Here is a 22201-nt window from a genome sequence, read left to right as displayed (position 1 = left end):
AGTAGATATGAATGCATGAGCGAAGGATGGTGCAGATCTAAGTAAACAATGATGCATGCAATCAGAACAAATGTAGGAATCAGTCAAACATAAGAACAAGGAAGCTTGTGGGGAGAGTCACCACAACGATGACCGTTGGTGCAAGAATTGGGTTATGCTGAAAGGAAATGAAAAATTTAGAACAACACTTCTACAAGCTAAAACAAATCAAAATTCCAGCGGTCATTCAATAAAACAGACAAAAACAATACTCACATAAGCCAAGGAAACAAAAGCGACAGAAAAAGCTGCAAAAGATTTGAAAAGTAAAACTTACCCAAAAAGGTTGTTTCGAAGGTTCCTAAATGCCTCGGGAATGCCAAATCTCCAATATTGAATACACAAATGAGCTCTAGTGGCATCCATTAAATAGATTTGATCGATTTAGTGTTTATGACTCAAAGGTCGAAAATCTAGGAAAAAACGACAAGTGGTGGTAGTTTCTAAAATTAACTCAAGTGTAACTCCCGCTGCTAAAAACAGATCCCTATTTTTTAGGGATACTTTTTCGGTTTTTGCTTTTTTATTTTTCGGGAAGGGCTACCATGTATGCATGGATAAATCGTGCAGTTCTGGGTGGAACTGGGAAACTTTCTGTCACATGCATCTGGCAACGACTGATGGAATGCTTCTGCGCAATTCTTGGGATGAGTGGCTCTATATGCCTCTCAAGCTCTGCCTAGTTTCCCAACTGAAGACAAGATGCTAGTTGGGTCTGCGCAATTCTGGAGTCGAAGCTCACTCCTGGGTTGAACTGGTCATTTCCTGAGAGTAAGGCTAGTTGCCTTCTAGGACTGGGCAGATTGCCAAGGCAGTGAAAGAACCAGATTGAAACCAAGTCATGGGGAGGTAAGCTTGTGATTAATCAAAAAACCAAGTAAGAAAATACAAGTTGTACAACAAAAGATAAACTTGATGAAAACACAAGTACTTGGGCAATACAATACAAGCTGCTGAGATTTTAGTGGGGAGGCTCCAAAACGAAGCGAAGGCAAAATTTTGGAGGGTGGTTGTAGCCGCTATAACAATACTCTCTAATTTCATCTTCAATGCCTTTAAGGACTCATGGAGACCAATAGTCCATGAGCAAAGATTAAAGCCTAACCCAAAGAAGGACTCTAGTGAAATCCTCCCTTTTAGAGGTGAAGTTCTCTTTCCAGTAGCACATATAAACCCTGACCAAGTTGAAGAAATAAGGGCAACCTCGAAAATTTGATCCTAGTCCTCCAAGAGATCAAAAAGCACCGTGAAGAACTAGCTGAAGCTTGATCTCCCCATTGGGGTGCCACTTTGTTTGAATCCACTAGTGGAGGGTCTTCTCAGAGGCCCAAAAGCCCATAAATTTGCAAATAATTGCATGTTCTTGCATGAAATCCCTGTAAGCCGTGACAATGAACCCTGAATACCCAGAGTTAGTATTTCTTTTTTTATTTTTGGCTTGCATTGATTGGTAGGCTGTTGCTGAGTTTGTGCTTTTCCATTGGAATTTGCATGCTGTGAGTTAGCCTGTTTGTTGGAGATTTTCCCTACCCTTCCCTCTCCGGAGCAACTAGCAACAATTTTTTTGAAGGCATTATAGGTAGTGAGTTTTGTAAAAAAAGAGGTTTCAGGTTCCTTACCTTTTCCCGTGACTATTTCTCCGAATGAAGGGGCTTTAGAGCCCCCCAACACTGCCATGACAACACATAGATCATAACATCATTTCAAACCCTAGCAGATTGCTTAGACCTTCTTCTCATGTAGACTAATTGGTATCAGAGTGGACGATCCTTGAGATAGAAAGATTAACAATTGTCTACTAGTCAACTTGTTTTTTTCTCTTAAATTTACTCACTTGATTTTCTTCAAATTTAGTACATTTTATTTATAATTTTTTACTAATAAAAATCTATCCTCAATAAAGTTTTGTTTTTGATAAAATTTATTAATAAATTATAATAAAGTTTAAAATTTACATCTAATAAAATTTACTAAATTTAATAATAAAATTGAATGATAATAAATTTTTATTAAAAATTAATATGAAGATCTATAATAAAATTTATCATTAATATTAAAGTTTATTAATAAAATTTAATAATAATATTATTTATTAATAACAAATTTTATTAATAAAGCTTAATAATAATATGGTTTGATGCATAACCATGTATAGTTTATAAATCTTAAATCCAATCATAGTTATTACCATTAAAATTTATAATAAGATTTAATAAACTTTATAAATAAGATTTATTAATAAAATTTAATGATGAGATGGGAAGTTTATTAATAATATTAATATTAAGTTTTATTAATATGGTTTAACAACTCCATTGATAATATTAATAAATTTAAAAATATTATTTAAATTTTTATAATTTTATAATATTATATTAATATATAGATTGACAAGTTAATAATATAGTGATGGTGATAACACATTAATAATATATTAATTTACATAAAATATGATGTTTTTTTGTTGTGAATAAATAAGAACTCACAATGTGATGACATATACAAACATAGTCTATCTTTATAATCAATCATGGTCTACTTTAGTCAACCATATGTTGATTGTAGTTATCCATAGTCAATTTTTTTTTGACAATAGTCAACTTTAATCGACCATTTCAACTATAGTCTACCATGATGACCATAGCACCATGGTTAATAATAATAATAATAATAATAATACTTTTAGAACCTTTTTTCTATGGTGCAACCATATTCAATCATAGTCATACTAGCTTAGCTATACTCAACCATGGTCTATATGATTATTCATGGTTAGCATTGTTAACCATAGTGAATATGGTCAACCATATTCATTTATAGTTAAGCATTGACAACCATGGTTCACAATGTTCACCCATTTTCTGTATTCAAGCTTCTGTGATCCATAATGAATTAAACAAAGTCTTTCGGTAGAAGTCACATGAGAGATTTTTTTGGCCGACGTGTTTCAAACCAACAAGTGTGGTTCATCATCAGGACTAGATGACGATGAACCACACTTGTTGGTTTGAAACGCCTAGGCCAAAAAATTCTCTCATGTGATTTCTACCAAAAGACTTTGTTTAATGTTCACCCATTATCAACCATTGTTGACCATAAACATGGCTCACTACTATACGAGGAGGTGTTTTAAGAAGTTTATTTGAGACAAAAATTTTAATTTCGTTTTAAAGACATATGCTAAGTTCTTAATTTTATTAAATAATTAAGTCAAAAGAAAAAACGAACTTTTTACCTTCATCCAGGCGGCTAAGTAGTATGTAATTGTCTTAAATTAAGACAAAAGAAAAATGAAACTTTTTACCTTCTTCCTGCGGGTTCAAGCCGTCTATCACTTCATTCCTCTGCAAGAAACTAATACTGGAAGCAACCACCACATGTGTAGGCTTCAACCTCATGGAGTGTTAAACAAAGGACAACAAACGGGCATCGATAATCAACACCTTGCCAGTGTTAGAGACTACCCTTACAACCTGTCATTTTGCACTATACTTCCTCTGTTTGGGATTGTTACAACTTTTTCTTAGGGTTTAATCTCAGGTAAACGGTGGAATTTTTCTTCACAAAGATTTGGATTTATTCAACACTCCTTGTCTGCAAATGAGAGGTAAAATATAGTTCTAGTAAGAATACCTTGCTAAGGGTTTTTCTCTTCAGTAATCTCATTATTAACCTGATTTCTTTTTCTTTCTTTAGGATTTTACATGAGGGTTTCTAACCTGACTGGAGGCTTCCCAGGCAGAGAGAAACCCCGATGCCTTGATCATAGCGTTTGTTGGTTATAAGATACATTTTCCTTAATACCCTTCTATTTTCTTTAGTTCTAGGACCCTCAAGTTATCTGGTTATACCCTTCTATTTTCTTTAGTTCTAGGACCCTCAAGTTATCTGGTTATGGTTTGATATTCTGGTATAGGGTTTTTGTAATACATAATCAGGGAATTCAAACACTTGTACCTAACTATTGCTACAGTGGTGTTTTGGAATCAAAAGGCAATATCCTATTTTATTACAAAGGTTCTTCTTTTGTCTCATAATGAATTTCATAGAGATAAAGATTTCCTTTTATCGCATTCTCTTATGTACTATTATCTCCATATCTTCAATTTAATTTACTCATTTAATATAACTTAGTTCGAGATCAGTCAATATATATGCCTCTGATCATTACTGCTATAAGTTTTCATTGACGAAATAAACTCCTTTGAAATATGGCAATAAATCTGTTTCCAAGTTTTAAACCGTTAAAATTGTGAGACGTCGCTTTGAACCTCTGCCCTTATGAAGGTTGGTACTTCCAAAATAGTAAAATCTAATCTTGAATTAGTCTGTAGAATTTACTTTTAAGGTGCAGAACCAAGAAGTAATAATGTGTAGTTATATTTATGGTATTTTAGAAATATTTTTAATAAATTTAATTTAATTTTCAATTTCTATTTTCATAATAGTTTCATGCTACTGGATTTTTCCTTTTCTCTTTCTTTAGTGAGTTTTTGTATTATTTAACTGACATCGTTGTTCTAGATTTTGTTGTGGTAAACGTTTCAAGATGAATACATGTATTTCTCAAGTATTATGTATACAACTTGATTAATTATTGTATGATTTTTATGCAACATTGAGTGGACAAGTATTTCATCCTCATCTTACATCTAAATGCAAGATCTTGGTATATAATAATTTCTTAATGTAAGAAAATTGGAATTTCCTTAGTTTTGAGAAATTTTCATGTGTTTCTGTTTCTGAACTTATATATCTACATTGGACATTTCATCCTCTAATGATAATCAATGTGATTTCCATTTTGCAATTGATTTGTTTTCACAACCCCATCCATTCATTCTAATTCTTTCGGAGCACTATGAGGTTACTATCTATAAAGGGACTTCTCTATCCTTGAGCTCTCTTTGGAGTTCTTCATCTCCAGAGTTTTTATTTTTATTTTTTGAGTTCGTTCTAATTTTTAAGATGGAGTTTAAACGATTTGTAGTTGATAAGGACAATTTTACTCAACTTAATGGATGTTACAGCTGACACAATTTGTGATTATACATGGGTGTTAAATAAGTTCAGATTTCAGGTTGAAATACTCAGGTTTCCTTGTTGAAGCCATTGTGATTGCATTATATATATATGATTGTGTGAAATGGTAAATAGTATCATATTATTGAAAATAAGCTTGATCCTAATAGAATTATTCATATTGGAATGTAAAGATATAGTATGGGAATAGAACTCAAGCAATATGTTATTTAAATAATAGTAAACAAAAATTACTCTTACAATTTTACATTTCACACCAATTTTGTATTCAAGAACCTTTCCAGCTAAATCCATTGCTCCTTATGACAGAGCTCATAAACATAGGCAGACAACACATTGAATTTTATCATATTTTACATAAACTATTGAATTGGGTTCCATATTTTCTAACTAGAGAGGCATGTAATGCGTCAACATGCTTTACTGACATCTTTGTATCCTTGTAGGATACCTGTCATCATACTAGTGTAAAACAACTACTTTTGCTACATCAAAATAAGCAAAAACATGACATTATTTTGGTAGTATTGGATGCTAAACTATTGGATGTGATGGTTTTTTTCTTACCATGCATGTTTTTACTGGTAGCCTACTTGGATCATGCTCTATTAAAAATAGGGGGTTTTAAGGCATTTATTTGAGATGAAATTTTCAAATTATCATTTCATATTAAAATTATTATTTTGTATCAACTATTTAATATATCTTAGTTATTTTAAATCAAAAATTATTTCATGGTTATGTTACTTTTCCCTGTTCAGGATATCCGAATAAGGTTTAAAGAAAATCCTAGTGATTAATATGTGGTTATTTTACTCCAATTGAGGACTTCTGGGACCATATTTTTGTAAAATATTGCAGATGCCATTACTCCATTTTGGACATATAGAAGCTGGTCAAGAAAACATATGTGAAAGTACAGGTCGAAAGTGCTACATCAAAACAGGAAAAAACATGGCGTTATTTGAAGTTTTGACAGTATTGGATGTGATGGTTTTTTTTATTATGCATAATTTTTATGATAGCCTACTTGGATCATGATCATTTCGTCTTAAAATTATTATTTTATCTCAACAATTTAATATATTTTAATTATTTTAAATTAAAAATTATTGCATGGTTATGTTACCTTTCCCTGTTCAGGACATCCAAATAGGGTTCAAAACAGATTCCAGGGTTTAATATGTGGTTATTTTATGCCAATTGAGGGCTTCTAGGACCGTATTTTTGTAAAATATTGCAGATGCTATGACTCTGTTCTGGACATATAGAAGCTGGTCAAGAAAACATATGTGAAAGTGCAAATTGAAGTCAGAGGGGGGACATTCAAAGAGGAAAGCATATAATGTATGACTGAGATGATTTGAAGTGGAAACATTGAATCATCTCATTCAAACTGTACACCCCCTCATCCAATATGTATCTTGCCCTTTATATTAAATTGTGCTCAACTTTCAATTCATGTTAAATTCGACTGATTCTCTACGTCTGGTATCACTCACAGTGAATTGAAAAGTCTCAGTTTGATGCCAATTTATTGTCGATGTGTTTTGCTTTGATTTTGATCTGGCTACCATATTTTATCTGAAAAAAGAGAACCCAATTGATCCATAGGTAGACAACAATTGAGTATTCATTGCGATAATGGAATTTTTATTTTTATTTGATTATTATGTTTTGAAAATGGTACCTTCTCTTAAAATGGGTTTAAAACACAAGCCCAAGGTTCCTCAAGCAATTGTTCTTTCTATCGTGGGTTGAGTTCCCTGCCCTCATTGTCTCTGGGGAGATATTTTCCTAAATATAATAGTGTTGGTGCTTTCCACAAGGACCGAGATTAGGAGGGGAGACTAGTGTTATAGCGCTTGTAAGTCCTACTTTAGTTTGAAATAATGGGAATGGTGAAGCAGGCTTCGATCCGAGTGCACCTCCTTCGTTCACCTTGGAAAAAAAATTAAGCGTCAATTTTGAAGCATTGCTGGGTGAAAGATCGTTGGAAGTCTATGAGCTATGTTGTGAGGGATGTAACTGTTGTGTTTGGGCTGGTGGTTGCAGCTACTTATTTTAACAATTGGGTTATTTGACCTATTTATTGGGTTGCTCAGGGAACCAAAACAACACTTTTTGTGTTGGGACACTATTGGTGAGTTTTCATGCTCCTTATGTCTCTTCTCTACCAATATTTTTCTACAAATATTGGTTGTTTTAACTATTAATGGATTAATTTTTCTACAAAGATTGGTTGTTTTAATTATTAATGGATTAATAGTTTGTATTTAATAAGTAATTAAATAATGGTTGTTTTAGTTGTTAATGGGTTGATGGTTTGGATGTAAGTAGTATTTAAGTCATGACCATTTTAATTTAACAAATAGTTAAATAATGGTGGTTTTAGTCGTTTATGTGGACTGGATTCAAGAAGTGCTTTTCTTGGTTTGTGTTTCATTGTATTCTTTGAAATTATTTGTGGCACATTTATATATCCCATCACTTTACTAACTCTCTGTTGGCTGGGGTGTTCTAGCCAATAAGGTTTTGGAAGGTCTTCTCTTTATGGATTGGGTACTTCCAGGACATGTTGGATAAGGGGAACTCAAATCTCTCCATATCCATTTGGAATCTGGTAGACCATGAATCACCAAAATCACCATTTTAATCCTCAAATCGTCATTTCAATCATCACAGTAGATTTGGAGATGTTGAATTAGTCAAGCATTGCAGTTGCTGAGCACTAAGATTGTACATTTTTTGAGATTTCAGTTTTCCACACTCTTCCAAGAAGGGCTTGAAAGGTAATAGGTATTAAGGAGGCGAAAAACTAATGACAATATCCCTATGCTGCAGTTCCCTGTCGTCTAAACCTTCCAATGCTTTAGGTGAAGGTTGGTTGGGGGAAAGGTCCTATTAACTCCCCATGTAATTTTTTGGGTTGAATTTATATTGATGACGAGTTACTTTATGATATCTGGGTATGGAATTTTGGTGCATTTTGTTTAAGGAACCATTTCCATAGTTAGCTGGTATTGAAGTCTTTAGTTGTGATTTTTCCTCTATCGGATGAATACCTCCATCTCTCAAAGGCCCTTTCTAATGGTTGGTGGTGCTTCATGTTTCAGGCTTGTTCTCTTATAGCTTCCTACTAATGGTTTAAAATCTTAGACAACTGATTTAGGTGGATGTTGGTGGCCACCTGTCTATTCCACTTGGAAACCTACCACTGCCTCTTTCAGTTTTTCAGTTTCCTTAATTGTAGTAGAGTTTACTATTTTTGGCGGTTTTTCGGGTCTTCGCATTAGAGGACTTTTGAGGTCTAAAATGGTTCTCCTAAGAAAAATGTACAACCAAAATAAACTTTATAAGAACTAATAGGATTCAAGATGATGATGTCAACCATGGGGGTTGATTCACCATTTTTGGAGTAAAAAATTAAAAAGATTAAAAAATAATAAAATAATAAAACTATTTTTTTCAACTCGTATTTTCAACTTATCTCCTTAAGGTTTTACTCAAACTTTGAGCGGGAGTACTCGTTGGATGTAAAATCTAATTCCTCATCCAAAGAGTACTCATGTTGCATATTTTCGATGGACCCCTGCTACACGAAAAATGAGAAGTACATGAAAAAACATGATTTTGGATGAAGAATCAAATTGTGCATCCAATGGATGTTTTCGCTCGAAATTTGAGTAAACCCATAGGGAGATAAGTTGAAAATACGAGTTGAAAAAATAGTTTTTTTCTTTTTTTCCTCTAAAATTTGATGATGTAATCTAATCTTATATTATTATTTCCACTATTATTTTATAATTTCCTTAGGAAGCCCATTTTAGACCTCAAAAATCCCCTAATGACTTCTGAAGCCGTTTTGAGGCCTTAAACAACGTTTTTTTAGCAAAATTTCTCAACGATTGCTATGGTGATTATGTCAGCAGCCGTAGTCCTCGGAGAGATCTTTCAACAGAGGAATCATATGCATCAAACGGAGATAATATGACCAAGTTACGACCCTGAGAAGTTGGTTGCCCAACTAACCCCAATGGGGCCCATATACTCTTGGTGTTACATCTTTTCGCGTTAGGGTTTTGGTTGTTTAGGGTTTTCTCTTATTGTTCAATAATAAAAAGGCCCTTGAGCCTCGTTGTAATTCAGTTCAACAGCATGTAGCTGCCAGATCTCTTCACAGAGATAAGCTACCATCACCCGAGCTATCTTATTTCCATTCTATTTGTAAGCATAGTTCAATATTTTTCTATTAATGAAATGAAGTGTTTTTTTGCTGCATATTTGTGTTTATGATTATATTTGTAAGTTGCTGTGTTCCTATTTAAGTCTGAATTAGTGGTATCAGCGCGGTCTGCTCTTTATCTATTTTTCTTTGCATGTCCCCAACGAGGTTAGGATATAAGGAGTTAGGGCTTGAATTGGTCGAACCTTTGCAAGATCAGCCTTGCAAATCCCGACGACCTCCTATGGCAGATGAAAAGAAAGATGAGGGGACAGGAGATCCTATCAAAATCTTGCTCAAAGAAGCCCTCGAGTGACAGAGGAATGCGATGATGGACAACTTTGCCCAGATCCTTCGACCCAGGGGCGACACATCTACTTCCAGCAACTACTTTGGAAGCGCCACACCCTTTAAGGTACAAGTTAACTTTGACATTTCCATATTTAAGGGTTAGATAGATGCGGATGATGTAGTTAAATGGTTAAATCGGCTAGAAGGATATTTTTCTGTTCATGATTTATCCAACCGGGAAAAGATCACTTTTGCACTTCTTAAAGCCGCCCCCATGTCAAGCACTGGTAGGAAATCTACTACCAGCAGAAGGATGAAAGTACAAATTCACTGTTTTCAGCTGCACCCACTTGGAATTCATTTTGGGATGCCATCAAGGAGCAGTACTACCATGTCGGAAGCTATGAGGATAAATACATAAAGTGGACCATGCTGCGATAGGGAAGGGACAAAGACGTGATGAATTTTACCAATATTTTTCATACCCTTCGCACAAAGTTGTGTATCAAAGATTTTGAGCGACATTTGATACTCAAATATCGCAGTTGCCTACATAGGTACATCCAGGACAAGATGGGGTTTTTGGACATCTCGTCAATTGGCACGACGTACAGATACGCTGTTAAGATTGAGCAGAATTTTAAACAAAACAAGCGAGACTTTGGATCTGCAAATCCGAAGAAAAAAGAACAAAGCCAAGGCAGGGTGACCCAAGACAACCCATTGAAGCTGCAAGAAAATAACACCACCACAAAGTCAAAGGACATAGGAGCCCCACTCACAACACAAGTGAGTGTCGGTCCAAGAAGTTGCTGGTGGCTGAGTTGAGGGCTTCAGAATCAGATGCATGTTCCGAGCTTAAGTCAAAACCCAACACAATGACAAAGGTAAGGAGATTATTGATGCGGAGCCCAACGTCACTGTTTCCACCGCCAAGATCTAGAAGAATGAGCGCAAAGATCTAGAGGAGGGGGGGCGTCTTTTCCACTCACAAATGCGGGTGAAGGGTTCGCTGCTGCAATTCATTGTCGACAGTGGCACCCAAAAGAACCTCATTTCAGCATAGGTCATGAAGCGGCTAGGTCCACTGACCATACCACACCCGCTGCCGTACAACATCGGGTGGCTTCACCAAGGATGGTATCTCCGAGTCAACCAGTAGTTCCGCCTTCCCTACAGCATAAAGTCCTTCACATATGAGGTATTGTGTGATGTTGCTCCTCTCAACGTTTGTGATGTATTATTAGGACAACCATATTTGTGGAATAGACATGCTGTATATGAGTCTATACCTCGCTCTGTGATTATTTATTTGGGTAATACGTTATACAGGATACCGGAGGTAGTCCCACCTACCGCCACCTCTTTGATCTCTGCCAAGAAATGTAGTAAGATCATCTCCAAGACTAGGATTTTTTTTTTTTTGTTCACTCTCGAAGTAAGGGGAAGATTGTAGCAACATCCATGGCCCCCGGTATGGGTTCCTCTACACAGTAGAAGCAGGTGGATATGGTCATGAAAGAATACAGGGACATCTTCTCCTCACCTACAGGGGTACCATTGCACTGTCAGTTCAAGCATTCATTCGATCTGACTCTCGGAGCACCTCTACCCAACAGACTGATATATCGCCACTCCATTGTGGAAAATTCCAAGTACAAGCAGCGACATGATCAACATCAGGTGCCACATAAGTTTCAAGTAGGTGACAAAGTCTAGTTGCATTTGTAGAAAGAACACCTTACAAGAGCCCATCGGAAGCTCAGACCACTCAGATATGGTCCTTACACCATTACTAAGGATGTGGCAAACAATATTTTGGAGCAAAACATTCCCCCATTCCTTGGCTTGCACCCAGTTTTCAATGTGAACCACTTTCAACCATGCTTCCCACCATTACCAAACACGTAAGAGATTGCAGAACAAATCAACAGGGACCAAGTTCAACAAAAGTTTCCCCATCTCATGGAGGAACTCAACTTAATGGGGACCATTTCTTCTTGAGGGGGGAGGAATGATCTAGGTGGATGTTGGTAGCCACCTGCTTATTCCACTTGGACCCCCACCACTACTTCTTTCGGTTTGTCAATTTCCTTAATTGTAGCAGAGCTTACTATTTTTGGAAGTTTTTTGGGTCCTGAAATTCCAGAGCCATTTTTAGGCCCTAAATGAAGTCAAAGAAGGACACAGGAAAGTGGTGTGAGATCCATAAGAGCCGCACTGACAACACAAGTGAGTTTCGGGCCAAGCAGTTACTGGTGGCTGAGTTGAAGGCTTCAGAATTAGATGCATGTTCTGAATTTCAGTCAGAACTCGACAAGAGGAATGACAAAGGGAAGCGTATTATTGGTGCGGAGCCCAACGTCATTGTTTCCACCGCCATGATCCAGAAGAATGAGCCCAAAGATCCAGAGGAGTGGGAGCGTCTTTTCCACTCACAAATATGGGTGAAGGGTTCGCCGCTGTAATTTATTGTCGACAGTGGCAGCCAAAATAACCTCATTTCAATAAAGGTCATGAAGCGGCTTAACCTACTAACCATACCATACCCGCAGCCGTATAGCATTGGGTGGCTTCACCAAGGACGAGATCTCTGAGTCAGCCAATAGTGCCGCCTTCCCTACAACATTAAACCCTTAATAGATGAGGTATTGTGTGATGTTGCTCCTCTCAACGTTTGTGATGTATTATTAGGACAACCATAATTGTGGAAGCGACATGTTGTATATGAGTCTAGACCTCGCTCTATGATTATTTCTAAGGTTTTCTTTTTTTGGTTCGCTCTCAAAGTAAGGGGAAGATCGTAGCCACATCCATGGGCCCCGAGAAGGTTTCCTCCACAAAACAAAAGTAGGTGGATACGGTCATGAAAGAATACAAGGACATCTCCTCACCCACAGGGGTACCATTGCACTGTCAGGTCAAGCATTCATTCGATTTGATTCCCGGAGCACCTCTACCCAACAGGCCGATATATCGCTGCTCCATTGTGTAAAATTCCAAGTACAAGCAACGACATGATCAACATTGGGTGCCACACAAGTTTCAAGTGGGCGAAAAAGTCTGGTTGCATTTGCAGAAAGAATGCCTTACAAGAGCCCATCAGAAGCTCATACCACTTCGATATGGTCCTTACACCATTACCAAGGATGTGGGAAACAATATTTTGGAGAAAAACATTCCCCCATGCTTGCACCTAGTGTTCAATGTGGACCACCTTCAGCCATGCTTCCTACCATTATTGGACACGTCAGAGATTGCAAAACAACTCACCAAGGACCAAGTTCAGCAGAAGTTTCCCCATCTCATGGAAGAACTCAATGCAATGGGGACCATTGCTTCCTAAGGGGGAGGAATGATCAGGTGGATGTTGGTGGCCACCCGCCTATTCCATTTGGACCCCCACCACTACCTCTTTTAGTTTTTCATTTTCCTTAATTGTAGCAGAGTTTACTATTTTTGGCAGTTTTTCGGGTCTTGAACTTCTGGCGCTGTTATGAGGCCCTAAATGAGGTTTTTTGGGCAAAATTTCTCAATTATTTCTAAGGAAATTTCATCAATAGCTGTAGTCATCGGAAAGATATTTCCAACGAGGTATCATTCGCATCAGACGTAGATAATATGACCAAGTTACGACCCTGGGAAGTTGGCTACCCAACTAACCCCAACGAGGCCCATATACTCTTGGTGTTACATATCCTCGGGTTAGGGTTTTCTCTTATTGTTCAATAATAAAAAGGCCCTTGAGCCTCATTGTAACTCAGTTCAAAGGCATGAAGCCACCACATCTCTTCACAAAGATATGCTACTAACGCCCGAGCTATCTTATTTCCATTCTGTTTGTAAGCATAGTTCAATATTTTTCTATTAATGAAATGGAGTGTTTTTCTGTTGCATTGTTGGATTAGTGGGTTCTGACCCAGGTTCAACGTTAATTTAGCCAAACAAATCCTTACACTACTGGCCCCTTTGGCATCAATCCGCGGAGCGCGGATTGAAGTCTCACTCGAAGCAGTATGGGGGGACGTTGGAACCAAGTTTCCGCACTCAGAGATGGTAGTGATGTCATTTTGTGCCCTGACTCTGCCTTCGTGTAGATCGATAAGCCTTTTAGGGCTTATCGATATACCTCTCTTATTCTAGAAAAGGTCTACGATCGACCCTACACAGGTGATTTATCTACTTACATGCTTCTGTAACTACTCTTACTTTTGTAATTACCCAAATTGGCTTAAGTATCTGATAACTTCAACATGCATTAATATATTCTTCGCGTAAACATATATTATTATTTGCAGATAGATAACAATGTAAACATATAGATTTGCGTATCAATATAACATTAAATCATAAACCCATTATTCAGCATAACATAATCGCATTCATTCATAACATAAGTAAATAGATCAAAACATAGAAAATTCCAGAATAATCTTCTCTATTAATGCTTCAGATCTTCTTATAGAGTCTAATTACCCTACGCACTTAGCTGTAGGGGTCCACGCACTCAGCTACAGACTTCTACCCTAGGCCTTTATGCACACAGCTGCAGAGCCTCTCTTCTACTCTAAGACTCTTCACTCTTTTCGCTAATGGCCCATTACATTCATTGTCCACTATGAACTCTACCTTATATTCTTTTAAGACTCTCTTTTTTATACAATCCCATGGTCTGCAGACCATGGGTAGGTCTTCTAAAGCTGACACAACTTACATAACAGAAGGGCGGAAACCCTTTATGACACTTTACATCTTTGCACTCCGCGACCACAAAATGCGGAGACTTTACACTTTACATACAAAAACTTGGGCTTTCTGCCCCAAAATCGACCCTAGGGGACCTTATCTGAACAGGCCCCCAACACAAATATGGTGACTCGTCCCCGAGTCACTTTGCTGGCATGGAGATATTGTTATGAAGACCTCTCAACTCCACTTGCACCACTGCAACTTCAATGGTACACTGCGTCGCTGCCTGCTTAACCTGCTCTACCAGCTGCTCCATTGCTGGTCCTGCGCTATCTGCCTGGATCTTCTGCTGTGTTGTCTGTAGGCTAGTCAACTTTTCCTCAATGGTGGCGGTGAGCACATAAGCCTCATCCAGCCAAGGCCCCAATCTGGCCTTGAGTACTACCTCTCTTTGCTGCGCTGCATCTGCTTGTTCTTTCAATTCCTTCGCTTCCTGCAGCTTTGCCAATTTCTGCGTGATAGTGACGGTACGCGTCTCCGCTCTTGCCTCATCATACCACTGTTGCAATTCCCTCGCCTCGGTTGCTAACCTTTACAGGTTGGGATCTTCCTGCAGACTGGTAAGTACCTCCAACGATTGCTTGAAGAGCGCAATGCAATCTGCCACCTGGTATCTACTGCAACAACTGCATTCTTGACAGCTGCCTCGCGTTGTTCTCTGACCTTTGGTGGAGTTGAAGGTTGTGCCCTCAACTCGAGCTCTGTAATTTTGAGGTTCAGCTCAAACTGAACCTTGTCCATCTCAGTTCGAGCATCGCATACACCTGCAACCAACTTCTGAATCTTGGCCTCCACAGGCGCCTCTTCGGGGATGTGTAGTTCCGGAACGGTTCTGCATGCCTCTACTACCACCGCTGCTGTGTGCTCATTCTTCTCCTGGACCTTCTTCCAAGTTTCTATCACTGATGTTTTCTCAACGAACAATTGTTCATTGTTAACCTTCTGCTCGTTGATCACACTCAGCGCGCGCTGCTCTCGGGCCCTCAATTCCGCAATCACACCTGCTTGCAGCGTGTGAAGGAATTCACTTGGGAGCGTGGCCAAGTTGAGACCAATGTTCCTTAAAGAAGCCTTGTGAGTGTATGTGTCCATGCTTAGGGCTCCGTCAGGTAGTGCGACGACCCGATGATCCATGGAGCGAACCATCTTCGCTGCTCTAGTGGTCCCCGATGCCAAACTAGTCAATGTCGCACTGCCCTACCCTACACTGGCCTGCAGCTGAGTAGTTTGGATCTGCAGCTCGTGCCGACCCGTTTGAATAGCCACCAAGGCTTGCTTCTACTTCTGCTCGAACTGCTACAGCAGTTCCTCTGTCGCGTTCTTATCCCCAATGTCGTCTAAGTCACCTTCTGTCAAGGTGATCGGGTCGAGCGATGACTTAGTAGCCTTGGTCTTCTTCCGCATCCCTTCTTTCTTCTGCTCATGTTTCCGCTCCACCCGGAAGAGGGTGCTCTCTCGGTCTCCACCACCCTATTCAGATTGCTCCTCTTCCTCCGTCTGTGGCAAATGAGACCTCTGACTTCTGTCAGAGTCGCGCTCTTCCTCCCGTTCCTTCGCAGCATGCTCCGCTTTTACTCTTGCTTTTTCCTTAGTCTCCTTTTTCAGTTTTTCTGCCAACTACTACATTTTCGACCGGGCCTCCTCCTTTTGCTTTCTTGTGGACTTACTAGACCTGGCTGATAAATCTGAGGCTGTGTGGCACTCGGCTGGCCAACGATCGAGGACCGCTGTTATTGCATCATCCGTCGCAAGGTATGGGAGATCATACCATTTCTGTTCTGGGTCTTTCCACACTGGGATGGAGACACAGTGGAGGTCCGCTTTGAACTTCGCATATCCCGACAACTGCTCAAAGACAGTTGGTGACAATATTGGGTTGCGGTTGATAGCCATGTTGATACTCATCTTCATCAAAACCTTGAATACCTTGCTCTTGCCGACCTGCTAAACTTCCTTTATGGCCCATAGCGAAGCAAACTTCATTGCTTCTGGAAAATCTATCGCGATTGGAGGAAATTGACTGTCCTCCGGAAACTGCGACACAACCAACACAATTGATAACAATAGCCAAGAGTAGTGGAACATCTTGCTATGATCCTGTGCTTCTCTGTAGTTCGTGAGGAACTCACAGTAGAGGTAGTGTGCCCAATTGAATTGTACGCTCTCCGCGCACTGGGCCACAAATGAAACTACTGGTGCCGACACCTCATCTGCGCGACACTTCCGCATTACTTTCCCAATCAATATCTGGGTGGCTACCTTCACTGCAGGGTCGGTTATGCTTGAAATTGAATATCCACGCAGCTTCTTGACAAGCTTAAACTTGTCCTTCATTCTCTCGGTGAGGTCGCGCTCACCCACCTTTCTGCCAAATGCCTTGGCTGGATTTAGTCTTGAATGGGGTAGCTAGGTGATCCTATGGATCAACATATCAGTTATAGGGATTAGCTCCTCCAACCAAAGGCACCCGTTGTGCACTAGGCACAACAACTGTTTGATAACTATTAAATTTATGAGCGCACGGTGGTAATGTGACACCCATAGCAGGTTCAACAATCCTGCTTTCTCCACCCCACGAATCCACTTCACCGGCTCCAGCGCGGTGATAACCGAATCCTTATAAAATGCCCTCTGCATGAAATTATCAATAGCCAAGGGGGGGAACCGCTCTGTGTCTGCCAAGTCCTAATCTTCAAGCATTAGGTGGGGGACGCGCGGGCCTTCAAATGTGATCTTTTATGGTAGCAGGGGTGTATCAAGCATAAAATTTCTCTCGTCTGGGTCCTTTGGGATCTTCACCTTACCCCGTCGCGGAGGAATGTATTCTGATAGCTTTGAGATAGGGTATACACCCTCAATGTCTATGTCCTCTACACACATACCGGTTTCTTTAGCGCCCTTGTCGGATTCTAGGTTGACCATCTTACCTTTCTCCTGTGCGGTGGGCTTCTCTTTCTTCTAGTGCTTCCTTGGTGGCTCGCACACTGGCTGTGTCGCTTTTTGTTTGTCCTTCTTCGTCTTGGAAGCCTCTCCTGCCAGCGTAGGCTTCGGCCTAGGCGAACTCGGTGATTTTGGCACCGCGGTGGGCATCTCCACACTTATGACCTCAGGGGAAGCTCTCTCAGAGGCCATCGATCCTCAATGATTCAAGTGGATCTCCAGACGCTAGTGGCATGGAAGAGGCTCAAAATTCAAAGTGGTGGAAAGATGATGAACTTGACATCAGATAGAAGTGCTCGTCGCCCTAATTCCAATAGTGCGAACAACACTCCAATCCGAATCCGGATGAAGGAGATAGAGGCAGTCAAAGTTGGGTCGACTTTTTGAGGAATGGGCAGGATTAATGAAGGCACAATTTGGAATTTTTCTAGTGGATGGAATCCAGCCAACTCCGACCAGATTCCGGGCAAAATTGTTGCCTCGTTAAAAAGACTCCTATGGTCCAAAACCGAATTTTCAAAATTTGCATAGTTTGTTTATATATATATATATATATATATATATAAAGGGGTGGTGAGCCACCAATGCCGCCACCCCAACCCGCACCATGAAACAATATGTATATATGTGGAGGGGCAGGGCACGACCCCCAGCCCCTCCCATGGAACCAACAACATCAAGCGGGGTGGGCGGCCATGACCCCGTCAGCCCACAACCCATAACCACTATTCAAATGTAACAGAGTTGGGTGGGCCGACCCTTGGGGCACGGACCCGACCCTGAGATACGCAACCACCAGCCACTTAATGTATGGAGCCAATGGAGGTACGGTGGGCATTCCACCCAAGGTGGGCCCGACCTAACCAATTTTTTTATTTATAAATAAATTTGTTATGTAAAAAGGAGGAGGTGGGTTTTGACCGCCCGACCTCCTCCCTATTAACCGGGATCCTTAACCAACTCAGCGAACCACCAACTTGGGAAAATCCGCCGGCCAATTTTTATTTAAACACAGTTTGTCAGTGCACCCATGCAGAGGACGCAGTGCACGCAGTGCGAAGCAGAATTTTGCAGGAGCGCCGAAATTTCACTTTGTCAGATTTTGAAAATTTTTATATGGTTTCAGCGTTTCTCAACGCCACAAACGCAATGGCGCTGTCCATTTCTCCATCAGAGTTATGCACTTTTTGGCCATTTTTCAGTATGGAGGTATAAAACTCATTTTTTTTTGTAACTAATGCTTGTACTCTTCTTTCTCATGCCACTTAATGAATGAAGGCCTCCCCATTGATCGAGCAAGGCCCAAAGACATAGTTTAATAAGGACAAACTCCATTATGAAGTTTTTTTGTCTTCTTTCATGCGTTATGTGTTTCTCCTCTTCTCTCATGTGCACATTAAGTTTTCTATGTTAGGCTACAATTTACGCATGCAATACTTTAACACATCTATAAGAAAAAGATATTGGATCAAGTGGTATCAGAGCAGGTCTTTTTAGATGTGAATTGCATGTTTGTATGTTAACAAGAAATAGGCTCTGAAGAGGTGAAGGGAAACTAAAGTCTTCGATCTCGAAGTGAGATGTGCACATCGAAGGAGAAACATGGTAGATGAAGAGGCTCGTCATGAAGAGGAGCTCAATTTCTGCAAAACCTTCTATGCAATGGCAGAAAATGTAGGTCAGTTGCTTTCAAGACTAGAGAAAGCAGAAGGGAAAAAGGCAGAAGAATAAGGTTCAGTGCATGAAAAAGGTAAAGAATAACCCCCTCCTTCTCCTTCCACGAGTGAAAGCTCTTATTCCTCTCATCATCATCATTGTAGAAATTCAAGGGGTGCATCTAAGAAACCTATTTCCCCTCCTTCTCCTTCCACAAGTGAAAGCTCTTATGCCTCTCATCATCATCATTGTAGAAATTCAAGGGGTGCATCTAAGAAACCTTTCTTTAAATTAAATGTCAAATTTGATCTTCCCATGTATAATGGTGAAAGTAATGCAGAAAAGCTTAATAACTGGATTAGGCAGATTGAGATCTACTGCAGGATTCAACAGATCGAAGAGGATGAAGCAAAGATTCAGTTGGCCTCTCTTCGACTGAGTGGCACCACGCTCGTCTGGTGGGAGAGAAAATTGCGAAGCAGTAAAAGTGTGGGTAATCTTCTTTCCTCATGGCCTAGTTTCATTTCTGCATTAAAGGAACAATTTTATCCCTTGGGTTATAAGAAAAAAGCCTTAATGGATTGGCAATACTTAAGGCAAGGCAGAGGTCAGGATGTTCAAAGATTTACCGAGGAGTTTAGAAAACAAGCACTTAATTTGGGCATTGCACTTGATTCACTTGAAGTAGTAACTAAGTATATTGGATCATTACATAGTTACATTAGACATTCATTATTATTGTTTGAACCTACTACCATTGACTCGGCTAGTGTAAAGGCCATTCATCTGGAAAACAGGGGAACACCTGAATGGGATGACCACCCAAAGAGATCCGCAGCAGCCAAGAGAAGGGGAGCAAAGCCCTCTTGTACACATTGTGAGAAAGAGGGGCATGATGAAGAAAATTGCTGGAAGTTGCACCCTAAGCTGAGACCTGAAAGGAATGACAGAAAGGGGAAGCAGAAGGTCATCACCACTGTGCAACAAAACCAAGATTCCGAGTTAGAGGAAGATGAGAAGGTCGCAGCTATAGGATTTTCATGAGGTAGGCCCATTGACTTGGGGTCCGATTCCGGCGATGAAATGAGGTTTGCAGCCCTTGGGATCACAGTAGGAGGACCCATAGATTTGGGGTTTGATTTTGGCCATAAATCAAGGATTTCAATAGACATAATGAAAAGGGCACTCCCTGCAGCAGGACTCCAAGAACTTGAGGAGATCCACCATCGCATCCAAGCAGAGAATGCTGAGCTAAGGAGGCTTCTACAGGAGGCAAGGGAAGAAAAACAAATATTACTACGCTAGTTGCAAGCCAAGGATGAGGCCTTGGAAAAGCTGTAGCATCGCTATCCAGAGGTAAAAAGCGATTCCTCGATTTCATATGATTTTCATGATGATGAATTCGCTGCTTTTGAAAAACATACTACAAGGATTGGATCCACACTATTGAAGAAGATGGGGTATTAGGGAAAGGGCCTCAACATCAAAGGCCAAGGCATCATAAACCCCATCGAAGTCGAGGAATTGCTACGTTGTGCAGGACCTAGATACACCAGAAAGGAAATGGGAGAAAGCTCCAATATAGCTAGTAACCAGCCAACAACAGATGATGAAATTCCCTCATCACAATCCAGCGATAGTGGGGGCCCCATAAAAACTTATCGGAGGAACACTAGGGTAATGCGCCCCAAGGCAACCTCGAAAGTTTGGAGGAAAAAGAGTTGTTGTGGCCATTGCAATAAAGAGGGACACCAACAAACCGCATGTCCGATGCTACATGCTCTGGAAACATCGCTGGATAAGCCGAAAGGTGAACATGTTCAACAAATGAAACCACCCCATTCACGGTGGTCTACTTTGTTAAGTTGGTTTTTCTAAGGTAGTAGCTTGTTATGGCCACCATTTTAAATCATACGTTGCAAGTAAATGTAAAAGTGATGGTGTGTTTCCTATCACTTAAACCGCAATGATGATATTTTGGCCTTTCTGTACTAGTAGTTGAGGTATTGATTACTTTTTATGTAATCCTTGACCAAGGAGTGTGTGCTATAAACTCTTGGCAAGAAAGGGTTGTTAAGTCGTGAGGTGTGCATGATTGAAAAACAAAATGCACTAGTTTTGCGTGCAGGTGATCGAAAGTGTGGGTTGAAAGGACACAAACCGTGTGCTAAGTGTAAACGCTTTTGGGGTCCAAAAGTTCCTCAGTGGGGAGGATTGATTCAGGTGGATCTCCAGACACCAGTGGCATGGAAAAGGCTCAAAACTCAAAGTGGCAGAAAGATGATGAACTTGACATCAGATCGAAGTGCTCGTTGCCCTGATTCCAATAGTGTGAACGACACTCCAATCCGAGTCCCGATGAAGGAGATAGAGATAGTAAAAGTTGGGTTGAATTTTTGAGGACTGGGCAGGATTAATGAAGGCACAATTTAGAATTTTTCCAGCGGACAGAATCCGACCAACTCTGGCTAGAATCCAGGCGAAATTGTTGTCTCATTAAAATGAGTCCTTCGGTACAAAACCAAATTTTCAAAATTTTCACAGTTTGTTTTAAAAAAAAAGTAAAAAAAAATATAAAAAAAGGGGTGGTGGGCCATCAAACCTACCACTCCAACCCGCACCATGAAACAATATGTATATAGGTGGAGGGGCGGGCCACAACCCCCGGCGCCTCCCCCGAAATCAAAATCACCAAACGGGGTGGGCGGCCATGACCCTAACACCCCACAACCCATAACCATTATTCAAATGTAACGGAGTTGGGTGGGCCGACACTTGGGGCACGAACCCGACCCCGAGACATGCAACCACCAGCTACTTAATGTATGGAGCCAACGGAGGTACGGTGGGCACGCTACCCAAGGCGGGCCCGACCCAACCAATTTTTTAATTTATAAATAAATTTGTTATGTAAAAAGGAGGAGGCGGGGTTTGATCGCCCAACCTCCTCCCTATTAATCGAGATCCTTAACCAACTCAGCCAACCGCCAACTTGGGAAAATCCGCTGGCCAATTTTTATTTAAACACAGTTTGTCAGTGCGCCCAGGCGGAGGAGGCAGTGCACGCAGTTCAAGGCAGAATTTTGCAGGAGGGCCGAAATTTCACTTTGTCAGATTTTGACAAATTTTATATGGTTTCAACATTTCTCGATGCCATGAACGCAATGGCACTGTCCGTTTCTCCATCAGAGTTCTGCATTTTTCGGCCATTTTTCAGTATGGAGGTATAAAACTCCTTTTTTTTGTAACTAATGCTTG

The 22201-nt window shown here is 40.1% G+C and overlaps 1 pseudogene; it reads left to right on the top strand.

Moving 5' to 3' along the window:
* The first annotated feature begins 6726 nt into the window (after positions 1 to 6726).
* LOC149182405 (omega-3 fatty acid desaturase, chloroplastic-like) overlaps positions 6727 to 22201 on the top strand; it is a 251033-nt pseudogene continuing 235558 nt past the window's right edge.

This window comes from Pinus tabuliformis, chromosome 3_2 (genome assembly GCF_031772625.1).
Source record: "Pinus tabuliformis cultivar Carrire ecotype Pingquan chromosome 3_2, CPIR1, whole genome shotgun sequence".
NCBI classification, from domain to species: domain Eukaryota; kingdom Viridiplantae; phylum Streptophyta; class Pinopsida; order Pinales; family Pinaceae; genus Pinus; species Pinus tabuliformis.
The sequence above is the reverse complement of the archived record's forward strand: the minus strand, read 5'-3'. Positions and strand labels throughout refer to the sequence as shown.